General features: G+C 52.5%; 1 pseudogene; it reads right to left on the minus strand.

Moving 5' to 3' along the window:
* Positions 1-5,778: 5,778 nt before the first annotated feature.
* LOC113198663 (barrier-to-autointegration factor pseudogene) lies at positions 5,779-6,228 on the minus strand (annotated as a pseudogene).
* Positions 6,229-13,470: the final 7,242 nt, after the last annotated feature.

Genomic DNA, 13,470 nt, shown 5'->3' on the forward strand with positions numbered 1-13,470 from the left:
TCGGGCTCCGGCTGCGGCTCGGGCGCGACGGGCGGGCGGGCGGGCGGCCTCGGCGTCCTCCTGGCTGCGGCGCGGCCCGGGCTCGGCTCCCCGCCGCCCCGCCCGCCGGCCTGCCCCGACCTGCCCGAGAGCCGCCGCCCGCGTGGCCCGGCCCGGCCGGCCGCGGCTTACTCACCGCGGCCCGCTGCCCTCATTGTGGGCCGGCCGCGGCGCCCGTCGCCTGCGTCCCCGCCCGCGCCGCCGCCCCGCCCCCGCCGCGGCCCCCTCCTCGGCCCGGCCTCGCCCCATCGCCCCGGCCCGCCAGCCCCGCTCCCGCTCCCCGAGCCCCGGGGCGACCCGCCGCCGCCCCGCCGCTCCCCAGCCCGCCTCCCGGTACCGGGGACGCCTCCCTCCCCGCTCCCGACGGTCCGCGGACTTCTCAAAGACCCCACCCACCCGACCCCGCCTGCAACTTTATTGAGGCAGCTTCCCGGCAGACCCCAAAGCCCACCCACTCCCAGAGGGCCACCACCTTTCCCCATCCCATCCCACCACTGTAGAGCGCCCCTGGCCACCAGCCAGCCATTCTGGCCTCGGGGAAACCCCATCGATCGCCACTTTCTACCCAGGTGTCCGTGCAGTGAGAGGACTGAGCCCTACAGCTGCTCCTGCACGGTTCCCCTCACGAGCCCTGTGCCAGCTCAGGGGACTCCCACACCCCTCTGGGGTCTCTTGGCCCTGATTAGAGTGGCAGTGAACCGGCTGCCCTGGAGGGACCTATGGGAAGCAGGCCCAGGCAGGCCATTCACATCTGGCTTTGGAAGCTCCCCAGCCCACTATCCATCTGCTGGTCCCTTCAAAACTCAGAGGACCCCTCCCCCAAGCCTCTGATGACCACAGGCAGGCAGATGATCAGCTGCAGGCAGTGATGTCACTCTGACCAGTGCCATGGCTAGTTGGAAGGGTCTGTCACCACCTTCCAAGAGAAGGAACAGGTCTTAGTCATCTGGGTTTGGGAGTCATATTAACCCCAGGCTCAGATCCTGGTTTTCCCCCTTCCTCTAACACGTGATCTTGGGCCTGCCTGAATCTCAACTCCCGTATTTCTTGAAAATGGGGACCATTTCTGCTTTAAAAGGTGAATTAGAGGATGGAAATGTAACATGCCTGATCCCCCTACATTCTAATTATTGGTACCTGGTACCTGGTAAGCATGTGATGAGATAAATTGAAACCTTTTGTACCCAACTTGTCATCTGAGCCTTTTTGGGCCAATTGTCAGGGAAAGAGAAACTTGGGGAATTCCTTCACCTCAAAGTCCACAGATCCAGGACCCAGAGCCGGGGGACCCCAGCTTGCTAGCCTGAACAGCCTCACACCCCTGGGCTTGTCCAAAGCTGGAAGGCCACTATCTTGGCCTAGAAGGTGGATTCTCAGGCCACTAAGTAAAGGGCTGCCGGGATGTAAATGCCCAGCCAGCCCTCTTGGCTCCTCACCAGCCCTGAGCTTCCTTCCACCAGTCCTGTCCCCTGTGGAAAGCAGCTCCCAGGAAATCAAAGTTCCAGATACGTCCGTCCATTAAATCATGAACGTAGGAGGCTGGCGTTGTGGCTCAGCAGTAGAGCGCTCACCTAGCACGTGCGAGGCATTGGGTTCAATCCTTAGTACCACATAAAAATAAAGGTATTGTGTCCCTCTACAACTAAAATAAGTAAATCATGAACTTAGACTCAGGAATCTGATATTAGACCTTGGTCTTCCAACTAGTACACTCATTGCAACCCAGGAGGGGCTGGGGATGTAGATCAGTGGCAGAGCACATCTTTTGCATGCACAAAGCCCTGAGTTCCCTCCCCAGCACCTCCCAAGAAAGAAAATTCCCAGAAGGGATTGTACCCCTGTCCTAAGGGGCTCCTGATCTGACTTGGATGCCTCCCATTTCCATAATAACAGCTTATACAGCACAGCCCTCTGGGCCCCATTAACCCTGTGGGCTTTATAAAATTGGTCTGAGTCAGCTCACCAGACTCTGAAGGAAGGACCTCTATCACCACAGCTGTGTGACCACAGCTGGGTGACTGCAGGCCAAATAACTCACCCCTGTGAACCTCAATTTCATACCCTGTAAAATGGGGATGATAATCTTTGCTCTGTCTGCCTCCCAGGGTTGTGAATAAACAGGTGAGATAATGGACATGAACATGCAGGGCAGACTGAATCCAGGATTCAGGTAGGTGGAAGGCGGGTCCGTATTCACAGGGAAGGCCAGAAGCCACAGGCAGGCAAGTCCAGCCACTTGCCTGAAGTCAGGCTATAATTTCAGGATTAGGATTGAGGGACTTGGATCCTTAATTCAGTGCTTTTCTGTTTTGTTTTTAACTGTCAGTAAGTGGGGCTGGGCGTTGAGCTCAGTGGAAGAGCACTTGCTTAGCATGTGTGAGACCTTGGGTTCTGTCCCCAATACCACACACACACACACACACAAACACACACACACACACACACACACACACACACACACACAAAAGCGGTGAGAGGTTTGCCTCTTCCCAGTTCAGATGTCGCACTTGGGGAGCAGGGTCCTGGCAAGGAAGTGCAGACTAGTCAGGTGAGGGAGCTGCCTCTGCGTCTGGCCAGGTAAGGGCAAGGGGAAAGGAAGCCCAGGAGCAGGAAGCCAAGAGGAGTCTGCTGGTCTGGGTGGGAGGTGCGGGCTGTACTTTTCTTCCGCTTACCCTTCTTCCAGCCAACACACTCTGCAAGAGAGTTGAGAAAGAGGAAGTGAAGGCAAGAGGAAAAAGAACCCATTAGTCAGGTGTGGGGGTGCACGCCTGTAATCCCAGGGGCTCAGGAGGCTGAGGCAGGAGGATGGCAAGTTCAAAGCCAGGCTAAGCAATTTAGCAATGATCCTGTCTCTAAATAAAAACTGAAAAGAGCTGGGGATGTGGCTCAGTGGGTTTAATCCCTGGTACCAAAAAGAAAGGAACAAAGAAAGCACCGATTGTGGGTGGAGAAAGCTGACATTTCCTCAACTCTAAGAATGACGAGTGCACGTGATCAGGACTGCGGCTCACATTTATTTTCACACTCGGATCCAAAGGTAAGTTTCAGAGAAATAAAAGGGAGAGGAAGTAAGTTGGCATACGGCTTAGTGGTAGCGCGCTCGCCCAGCATAGTGTACTCAGAGCCCTGGGTTTGACCCCCAGGACCAGGGGGAAAGAGAGGAAAGAAGCACCATGAAGCGGGAGGGGAGGGTTTGGGGACAAAGATATGTGTTTCTGGGGGTGACAGCAGATGCCCACCTGACCTTTCTTCCACCATCTACTCTTTGCCTCTGACTTACTGGAGGTCGCCTGCCCGAGGTCCAACGTCAATATCTATAGAAGGTGAAGACCTGCCCCCCGGTGATGCGCTGGCCCACCTGTTTCCAGCACTGTGTCTAGAAGTGCCATCCAGGGCCCTGCGACTTACATGCTGAGACATTTATGGTTGGGCAGGGCGAACGGCTCAGTGGTGGAGCGCTGGCCTAGCATGTGTGAGGCCCTGGGTTCCGTCCCCAGCTCGAGACAGATGGTTTATTACCCACCGACAACAAAGCACTGGGAAGAGGCCTGAGTATGGAGGTGCTGAGGTTCAAACCCAGGCAAGCACTCTACCCTGAGCTACATCCTAGCCCTTTTCAAATTTTGACAGGGTTTGCTAAGTTACCTAGGCTGGCCTGGAACTTGCGATCTTCCTGCCTCAGCCTTCTGAGCATATGTGAATGTTCTTTAGTAAGGGACTGGGTAGTTACGTTTCAGCACAGTTAGATGGATAAAAAAAAAAAAAAAAAAAAAAAAAATACACAGCTGTTAAAAAAAAATGTCATTGGCCTGGCATGGTGGCGCACGCCTATAATCCTAGCAGCTCTAAAGGCTGAGGCAGGAGGATCACAAGTTCAAAGCAGCCTCAGCAACAGCGAGACAATCAGCAACTCAGTGAGACCCTGTCTCTAAATAAACTACAAAATAGGGCTTGGATGTGGCTCAGTGGTTGAGTGCCCCTGGGTTCAATACCTAGTCAAAAAGCAGAAAAAGAATGTCATGGGAAGGGCTGGGAAGGTTGGGGAGCACCTAGAGTCCCTGAAGCAGGAGGATCACTTGGGCCCAGGGGCACAAGACCAGCCTGGTTGCTCAGCCAGACTCCATGGCTTTAAAATAATGTCATGGAAATACATACTCAAAAAAAGAGGGAAAAAAGCAAGCTGTGATGTGATAGGTATGATAGGATCCCAGTTTTTTGTTTTGTTTGACTGTCTTGCTAAATCATTCAGGCTAGCCTACATAAATAATATATACATTTAGGTACATAAATATATATTATATATATTATATTATGCACATAGAGAGAATTTTAAACATCAGGAAAAAATGATTCATGTCCACATTCTGTCAGTGATTAATTCTAAGAGTGAGATTGAGGGCTATTTTTACAAGCAACTATGGTTTTAATTTGTAACAACAGGTAGAACTTTATTTATTTATACTTTTTTTTTTTAATGTGATGCTGAAGATGGAACCCAGTGCCTCACGCGTGCTAGGTAAGTGCTCTACAATGAACTACAACCCCAGCCCTGACTTTTTAAAATAACAACTAGTGGGGCTCGGGATGTGGCTCAAGCGGTAGCGCGCTCACCTGGCATGCGTGCGGCCCGGGTTCGATCCTCAGCACCACATACCAACAAAGATGTTGTGTCCGCCGAGAACTAAAAAATAAATATTAAAAAATAAAATAAAATAAAATAAAATAAAATAACAACTAGAGCCAGGCGGGTACAGCGGTGCATGCCTACAATCCCAGTAACTCGGGAGGCTGAGGAAGAAGGATCTCAAATTGGAGACCAGCATGGGCAACTTAGCAAGAGCCTGTTTCAAAATAAAAAGGAGTGGGGATGTAGCTCAGTGGTGGAGCTCCCCTGAGTTCCGTCCCAATACCAAATAAATAAAAATGAAAATAACAGCTGTATTGAGATACAACTCGCATGGTGTAACATTCATGATTTTCTTTTTTTTTCTTTAAAGAGAGAGTGAGAGAGAGAGAGAGAATTTTTTAATATTTATTTATTTTTTTTAGTTCTCGGCAGACGCAACATCTCTGTTTGTATGTGGTGCTGAGGATCGAACCCGGGCCGCACGCATGCCAGGCAAGCGCGCTACCACTTGAGCCACATCCCTAGCCCATATTTTTTTCTTTTCATAATTTCATTTATATATGACAGCGGAATGCATTACAATTCTTTTTTGACATTTTATTTTTTTATTTTTTTATTTTTATTTTTTTGAAGGCCACTGTCTTTATTGATCTAAAATACTTTACAAGGACAGTGACTGTTATGCCAAAAGAGGTGCCAAATGGCATCAAACAGACCAGAGGTGAAGGTGGGGGTAAGGGCAGGGGCCAGGAATCCAATCAGAAAAGCTGGTTAATGGTTTCCACGGAACTGGCAGGGGAAAGAGAAAGGGAGTTGCAGGCAAGAGCAAAAATTCCAAAAAAAAATTGAAATGGTGAGGGGAGAGAACTCCCAAAGCCCCTGGAGTAGGCAACAGCAATTTTTTTTTTTTTTTTAAAGAGAGAGGGGGAGAGAGAGAGAGATATTATTTATTTATTTTAGTTTTTTTTCGGCGGACACAACATCTCTGTTGGTATGTGGTGCTGAGGATCGAACCCGGGGCGCACGCATGCCAGGCGAGCGCGCTACCGCTTGAGCCACATCCCCAGCCCTGACAACAGCAATCTTTTCCTTTGTAGAGGACCAGGAGCCCCCACTCAGCTGCAAACTCTGGAGACTTGATAATGGGGCTAGGGATTGAGGGCTCCCCAGAGAACATCACAAGAAGGCGTCACACCATTCTTGAAGGCACCAAAGCAGTCCTGGGACTGCTTGGCATTGGCACCACATTATCCTTCAGCCATTCTCAGAAGAGGTCTTCATCTTTCTTTAGCACCAGAAACTGCCCGAGGACAACATATGCCGTGTCGAAGCCCCTTTCCTCCAGCTTCTTGCCCAGGACTTCACAATCCCAGCCAGGCCCCCCACTGGCTTTCCCCCATAGGCTCTGCCACAAAGCCTCCATGCTTTTGGGAGGTTGTCGTCTTGATTGAGCTTAATAGGCAGCTCCGGCTCCTATAATGGTTGCTCTTGCTACTCCAACATTCATGATTTGAAAGCAGACAGTTCAGTTGTTTTTCTGTATTTATAGACTTGTGCAACCATTACCACTATTAAATCTTAGAGCATTCTCGTCACCCTGCAAACTATGTTCCTAGGAGTACTCCCTCCCAATTCCCCTGCTCTCCACATCCTCCCTGCCTCTGACACCCAGTGATCTGCGAATCTGCCTGTCCTGAGCAGTTCATATAAACGGACTCTGACATCCACAAAGCAGTCTTTGTGTCTGGCTTTTTCACTTAGCATAATTAGCTAATATAACTTCTTTATTTTTTTACTATCTTTTTATTGTGGGAAAATATATATGACATAGAATTTGCCATTTTCTCCACACCAATGCACATAGTTCCATGGTGATGAGCAGTGGGTGGGCAAGCGCGTTCATATCATCGTGTAGCAGACACCACCAGCCCTCTCCAGAACTTTCTTTTCTTCCCCAGCTAGTCAGTAACCCACTAAACAGTAACTCCCGGGTCCTCTCCCAGTCCCCACGGCCACCATCCTACTTTCTGCCTCTCCAAATTGCCCACTCTAGGGACCTCATGTTAGGAAGAATCGTAGTGTATTTACCACTAGTTAATTTTTAAACTTCTGCTCTGGTTATAGTAGTAAGCACTTGTTCATTTTAAAAAAGCATTTTAAGCCAGGCATGGTAGTGCCTGCCTGTAATCCCTAGGGCTCGGGAGGCTGAGACAAGAGGATCACAAGTTCAAAGCCAGCCTCAGCAATTTAGGCCCTAAGCATCTTAGTGAGACCCTGTCCCTAAGTAAAAAATAAAAAGGGGTGGGAATGTGGCTCAATGGTTAAGTGCCCCTGGGTTCAATCCCTGGTACCAAAAAGAAACAAAGATGTGTCTGATTTAAAACCAGTTCTAAACAAGAAAAAAAAAATTACCTAGTCCATATCAGGGCCCCAGGCAGATCACTGGATAGAGAGAAATCCGGGGACCTCAGGGAGGACCAAGTATGACTTTTATGATGAGAAATAGATGAGGGTAGGCCTACGTGCGCAGGCCACATGTCAGGGCTGGACAGACTGGAGCCGCGGCACCTGTGGCTTCTAATCCAGGGCTGCATTTTTCTAAGTGTCTTTGAGGGTTGGATTCCAGGATTCTTGGTTTAGGATTCCCAAGGGCCATGACTTCTGTGGGTCTGACCACTCTGCTTCTCCACCAGGCTGCTCCCTGGGAATGAGTGCTGCCCAGGCTCTGAGCTGTACCCTAGGGCAGCCTGGCAGGGTGGTGGACAATGGGAGCATTATAGGGCCTCTCCAGCCAGGGCGAGGACCAGTGGAAGCTGTGGGCAGCTCAGGGGCAGGAGTGGCATCTGCCTCACTGAGCCAGAGGCGGTCCTGAGCCTGGGCTGCCACCACCTGCACGAGGCCTGGGTCCCTGGAATCCCAGCTATGTCTGAAGACAGGCAGCTGTCCGAAGCCTCTCTCCCCAGACCATCCTGCCCCTACATGTACACATTCCACAAAATCCTCCTGGTACTGGGGCTTGCCCCTTCCCTCTCAAAGGAAAAAAAAAATCCTCCAACTAAGCCCTGGAGAACAGAGGGCCACGTGCTGCCTGTCACTGGGAAGGAGCAAGCCTGCGGACAAAGCCTGGGCTTTGTCTCTGGAACTGTCTCAAGTTGGGGTCAAAGACCCAGATCTGGCATATTCCCTAATCTAGCAAAGCCCCCTCCATGTTCTGGGAGGAGACCCTAAGGCCAGGCAGGGGAGGTGTTCTCTCAGGGTCACAGAGACTCTTGGAAGAGGAGCCCGAACCCCTCCACCTGGCTGCAGCTGCTGTTGAGCCTCCGCCTGCCCCACTGCTGCTCTTCCAAATTGCAGGCTCAAGACCTGGCCAGACATGGCCTCCTCCCCCGAGGCTCCCCAGAGAGCTCTCCCAGAATCCCACCCCCAGAATTAAATGCAGCCAGTGCTGAGTGCATGAGAAGTTCACCATCTGTCCTGGAGGGACTGGTGGCCAGTGTGGGAGATGTGTGTGACAATCACAACCAACCGTCACAGGAAGACAAGACCAGGGATATGATGGAGGCTTGGGCACAGCGTACAGGGCTTCAGAAAGGCCTCTCCCCTGAACCCTTCCACCACGAAGCCTGCGCGTGCCGCTCACATGGTCCAGGACATATGGTGCGCAGGAATCTGTACCCACTGGACTGTGAGATGCCCACAGACACACAGCTAAACCCTCCCGGCACCAGCCGTCCTCCAGAGCTGAGCTGGGCTGCTTCTCCTCACGGTGAATTACCTGTTGATTCCTCCTAGTTCTTTGAACTAGTCTCACATTACATCCATTTGCTAACTGAAGGTGTGGCTCAGAGAGGCTAAATAGCCTGCAGGAAGACACATAGCTGTCACAGGTGCAGTGACAACTCAGCCTAGCTCTTTCTGAGCTCATAAAGAACTTTCTTCACCACTAAGATGTTTCCCTGCCACAAGCACCAGCTCCACAGCACTGGGGCACTGCCCCACCGTGCGAAGGCCAACCCTGGACAGGCAGCCTCCAGCCTCCAGCCTCAGTCTTCTGGGGACATCCCATCTCCCTTCCAAACATGGTACGTATTATTAGTGCTGGGGTTTTCCCAGCAAGGCAGCAGGATTGAAGTTTGGTGAAAACGTGGTCTTCTGGGCCCTGAGGGTTGGGCTCCTGTTGCTCTATAGGAGAGCAAAGGGGCCCAAAGGACCTGGTGTGGGGTCCATGTACGCGGCAAGCCCCGATTATGCTTTGGCTGTGGTTGAGGGGGGACTGGGGTTACAGGCCACTCGAGCCCTCCCTTCTCCCCATCAGCGTCCACCTGGCCCCTTGGCAGGTGGAGTGGAAGCGGTTCCTAAGCCTTCCTAACACAGCTGAGTCACCTCTCAGAGAGGACTGAGTGACCGGAAAGACTGTCACACAGCTTCCCAGGTGACGACCACCCACGTGGTGCTGTGGGCTAGGCAGTTCCTGTCAGACATAAAGTGAGACTTGCACACCTTGGAGCTCTGGGAGCTGCTTCTTCCTGCCAGGAGAGCAGAGGTTAGCTGGGGCACGCCTCCCCCTGGTGACACAGCCCTGTGTGGACATGAGTGAGCACCACACCCCTGCCAGCCTCCAGAGGGTCAGGAGCTGGGACTTGGAAAGGCCCAGGTGGGAGGATGACTGGCTCCGCTTGCCTGATGAGGAAGCAGAAGCTCAGAGAGGTTCAGCCGTGTGCCTGAATCTCCAGGTTAAGGGGCAGGGGCAGGGCTTGCACCCTGAAGGGCACCAGCCATGACCACAGGCCTCTCAGCACCTGCCTGGGGAAGATGTGGGGGTGGGGTGAGCACAGAGAGGAACCTTGGTTTTATTTAGTATTTTTAGTTGTAGAGAGATGCAATACCTTTATTCTGTTTTCATTTTTAGGTGGTGCTGAGGATGGAACCCCGGGCCTCACAGGCGCTAGGCGAGTGCTCTACCAGGAGCCACAACCTCAGCCGCCCCCACCTTGATTTTGATCAAGTGGCAGGATAGGGTGAGGGGGGGCAGAAATAAAGAAAAACCAGTGTTTTCACAGCAGGCTTGGTAGGAATGGGGAGCTGCAGGAGCCAGGAGTTGCTGCTTCCCATGCCCCCCTCCTTCCGGAAGACCTCAGGAAACGCTGTCCCCTGCCTTCCTCTCAGCCTCTTCCTGAAGCCCTTCCCCCACACAGGAGGCCAGCCAGCACAGCGTGGTTTTCCTGCATTGAAGGCTGTGCCAGAGGGCATCCATCCGTCCTGTCCATCCGTCTATCCACGCTTCCCCATCCTATGCTTTTGTATCCCAGAAGCATTTAAGGCAACTCCACCACCGCGCAGCCACCGAGACGTCCCATTTGGCCCCCACTCACTCGTTCCTCAAGCTCTCAGCCATGCGTGCAGCAAGGTCTCTCTGCTGCCAAGGCCACCGCTACCAGGCGCTGCCTCTCTCACCTCAGGGGTTCACAGGGCTCCTGGCTTTTAGATCCTAGAGGTTACCCAGGATTCTAGAAGAGCAAGGCTGAAGCCCACAGCTGGCAACATGTCACAGTCGAGATGGTCAAGGACAGGCAGGAATCACATCCAGTGTGTGAGGAAGGCAGGAGGGAGGGAGGGGGAGACATAGACAGACAGACAGCGGAAAGAAGGTGGGCCAAGACCACTGGAGGCTCCACTAGGATCTGTATCAAGGTGCCAGCTCTTCACTGCTTCTCCCCAGAAGTCACGCCCTGGGCACCTCCACTCAATGTGCCACAGGCTCCTCGACTCCGGTGTACCCAAGTCTCCACCCACCTGTGTGCCTCTCGGTCCAAACCTGCTCCCGAACTGCTCCCCCTGAGGACTCTCCCCACCACCTCCGAGCTGCAAAGGCCAGGGACCAGGTTGGTCCTTCACCTGCAGCCCCACAACCAGGCCCTGTCTTCCGCCTCTATGCCTGCCACTGCTACTGTGCCCAAGACCCAGCTCCTCTGTGGCTGGGCTGCCCTAGACAGGTGTCTCCGCCTCTCTGTGAACTGGTCTTGGAACTCCCTCTCCACTGGTCCTCCCTTTGGTGTGGAGACAGAACTCAGAGCCTCCCTCAAGCTAGGCAGGTTCTCTGCGGCTCCCTTTGGTCCATGGAGGAACAGGCAGTGAAGTCCTGGGGTCCACAAGCCCCAGCTGCACCAGGAAGTTGCAGGGCTATTCCACACGTGACCTTTCTACCAAGGTCACAGCCAACTAATAATGGCCTTCACTCCCTAATGACATGCCAGGTGCTGTGCTAAGAACCTCATTTAATCAACAGAATGATCCCAAGGCAGGTGCCATCCCCATTTAATAGATAAGAAAGATAAAGCATTGAGGGGCTGGGGCTATAGCTCAGTGGGTAGAGTGCTTGCCTCACAAGCACAAGGCCCTGGGTTCAATCCCCAGCACGAGAGAAAAAAAAAGAAAGAAAGAAAGGTAAGACACTGAGAAGTCAAGTCCTCCGGGCCACCCACACAGGGCTAGCGTGTGGGGCAGTCAGGACTCAAGCCCAGGTCTGACCAAGGCCAAGCCTGGTCACACTCCACTGGCTGCCCTGTTAATGACTGAAGCTTCTGGAAACACACCACCCAGAGCTCCCCATTTCCTGATAACAAAATCCTTGCTTGGAGGATTCTGGACCTGCTTGCTCTGCGATAGGCAAGGCAGACTCAGAATCCTGTGAGCTGGCTGCAGCTGCTGAGCGCCACATTCCTCCCGCGGTGCCAGGCGGAGTGCAGTCGTGCCTGCCCCCTCCCAAGCACTGCTGGGCTGGGAGGTGGCCCGGAGCCAGGCGCTCACACACACTGGGCCTGTGTGGCCTTGGGCCCCTGAAATGGCCTGTCTTCCAGCAAGGTAAGGGGAGTGCAGAGAGGTCCCACCAGGCAGCACACTTTGACAAGATTCTAAAGATGGAGCAGGAGACCTTGACGTGATCCATGAAATTGTGGTGTTGAATGAAAACAAGTTAAGCCAGGCGAGCTGCTCAGGTGAAGCTGAGCTCCTATTAGACACCCTGTCAGGATCAGGACTGGTGGGAGGCACAGCAGAGGACATTCTCTGCCAAGTCAGTGCACGGCACCCACCCCTGCCAGGGAATGGGGTGGACATGTGGGGGCTCGGGAGCTCTGGAAGGCGTCAAAATGTTTGACTGGCATCACGAGGATATACCAGGTAGCAGATGAAGAGATTCAAAAGTTACCGAGGGTTTTACAAAAGTTGGATTTGTTACACGTGAAGGGAGAAGACTAGCATTTTCTTCCTCTGGGGGTCAGGGCGTCTCCCAGAGGAAGCTCCGTCTGAGAATCAGGCTGACCTGGATTCAAGTTCTAGCTCCACCCTTTCCCTCTGGGAGCCTGGACAAGTTCAGTCCTCTCTTCGGTGAAGACTAGCTTTCCAAGTCACTCAGTGTCAAAGTCTCAATCCTTACTGCCATGTGTGATCGACTGGGTCTCTGGCCGTTCACTTTCCCACCCCTTTGACTCATGACTGCCCCCCTTCCCTACTTTTGGTATAGGGGATTGAACCCAGGGGTGCTGGGCCACTGAGCTACATATACCCCAGCCCTTTTTGTTGAGACAGGATGTTGCTAAGTTGTTGAGGTTGGCTTTGAATCTGAACTTGTGATCCTCCTGCCTTAGCCTCCCAAACCACTGGGATTAACAGGCATGCACCATACCTGACCCTTATTTTTTTTAATCTTGCTAAGTTTCTGAGGCTGGCCTTGAACTTGAAGATCCTAATGTTTCGGTCCCCCAGAGAAGCTGGGATTATAGGCATGTGCCACTATGCTGGGGCCCAACTGGCCACTTTTTTTTTTTTTTGGTAGGTGGACACAACACCTTTATTTTATTTTTACGCAGTGCTGAGGATCAAACCTAGTGCTTCATGTGTGCTAGGCAAGCGCTCTGCCACAACTCCAGCCACACTTCTTGCTACATTCCCTTGGCACATTAAAACCCCAAAAAGAGCCCAACATTCACCCAAGGCAGGCCCAGTTCTGCCCAGCAGCAGGTGCCAACCTGCAGAGGACTGTGGAGAAAGTAGTGGTGTGGGGCCAAGTCTTGGCATTTTTGTAGCCGTGTGACCTGGAGAGAGTCAATTAACTCAGGGTCCACTTCCACACCAATGAAGTGGGGAATTACTACTAAAGCCAGGGTATAAGAGGCAGTATTTTTAGAGGCCTCTTGGATAGTTCTTGGCAGAGGGAGGTGGCTGGAAGCTTCTTCCCAGGACTAAGCACTGTTTCAAAAATTTCATGATTAACATGCCATGAAAATCATGCAGGCCACTTAGACCCCATGGGATTCTTGTGAGGCTCAAGTAAGATACGGAATGTGAAAACGCCTGTGAACACGGCACGTTACGAACAGGGGGACGGAGATCTCAATTCAGCTGGGCGCGGTGGCGCACACCTGGAACCCAGCTACTCAGGAGGCTGAGGCAGGAGGATGGAGAGTTCAAAGCCAGCCTCAGCAGATTAGTGAGGCCCTAAGCAACTCAGCAAGGCCTTGTCTCTAAAATAAAATATTAAAAAGGACTGGGGATATGGCTCAGTGGTTAAACACTCCTGGGTTCAATCCCCCGTATAAAAAGAGAGAGAGAGGGGCTGGGGATGTGGCTCAAGCGGTAGCGCGCTCGCCTGGCATGCGTGTGGCCCGGGTTTGATCCTCAGCACCACGTACAAACAAAGATGTTGTGTCTGCCGAAAACTAAAAAATAAAAAAAAAAAAAATAAAAAGGGGGGGGGGAGAAAATGACTTCATTTCACACACGGGTAACTGATGGACTGATGCACC

This window comes from Urocitellus parryii, chromosome 5, assembly GCF_045843805.1.
Source record: "Urocitellus parryii isolate mUroPar1 chromosome 5, mUroPar1.hap1, whole genome shotgun sequence".
NCBI lineage: Eukaryota > Metazoa > Chordata > Mammalia > Rodentia > Sciuridae > Urocitellus > Urocitellus parryii.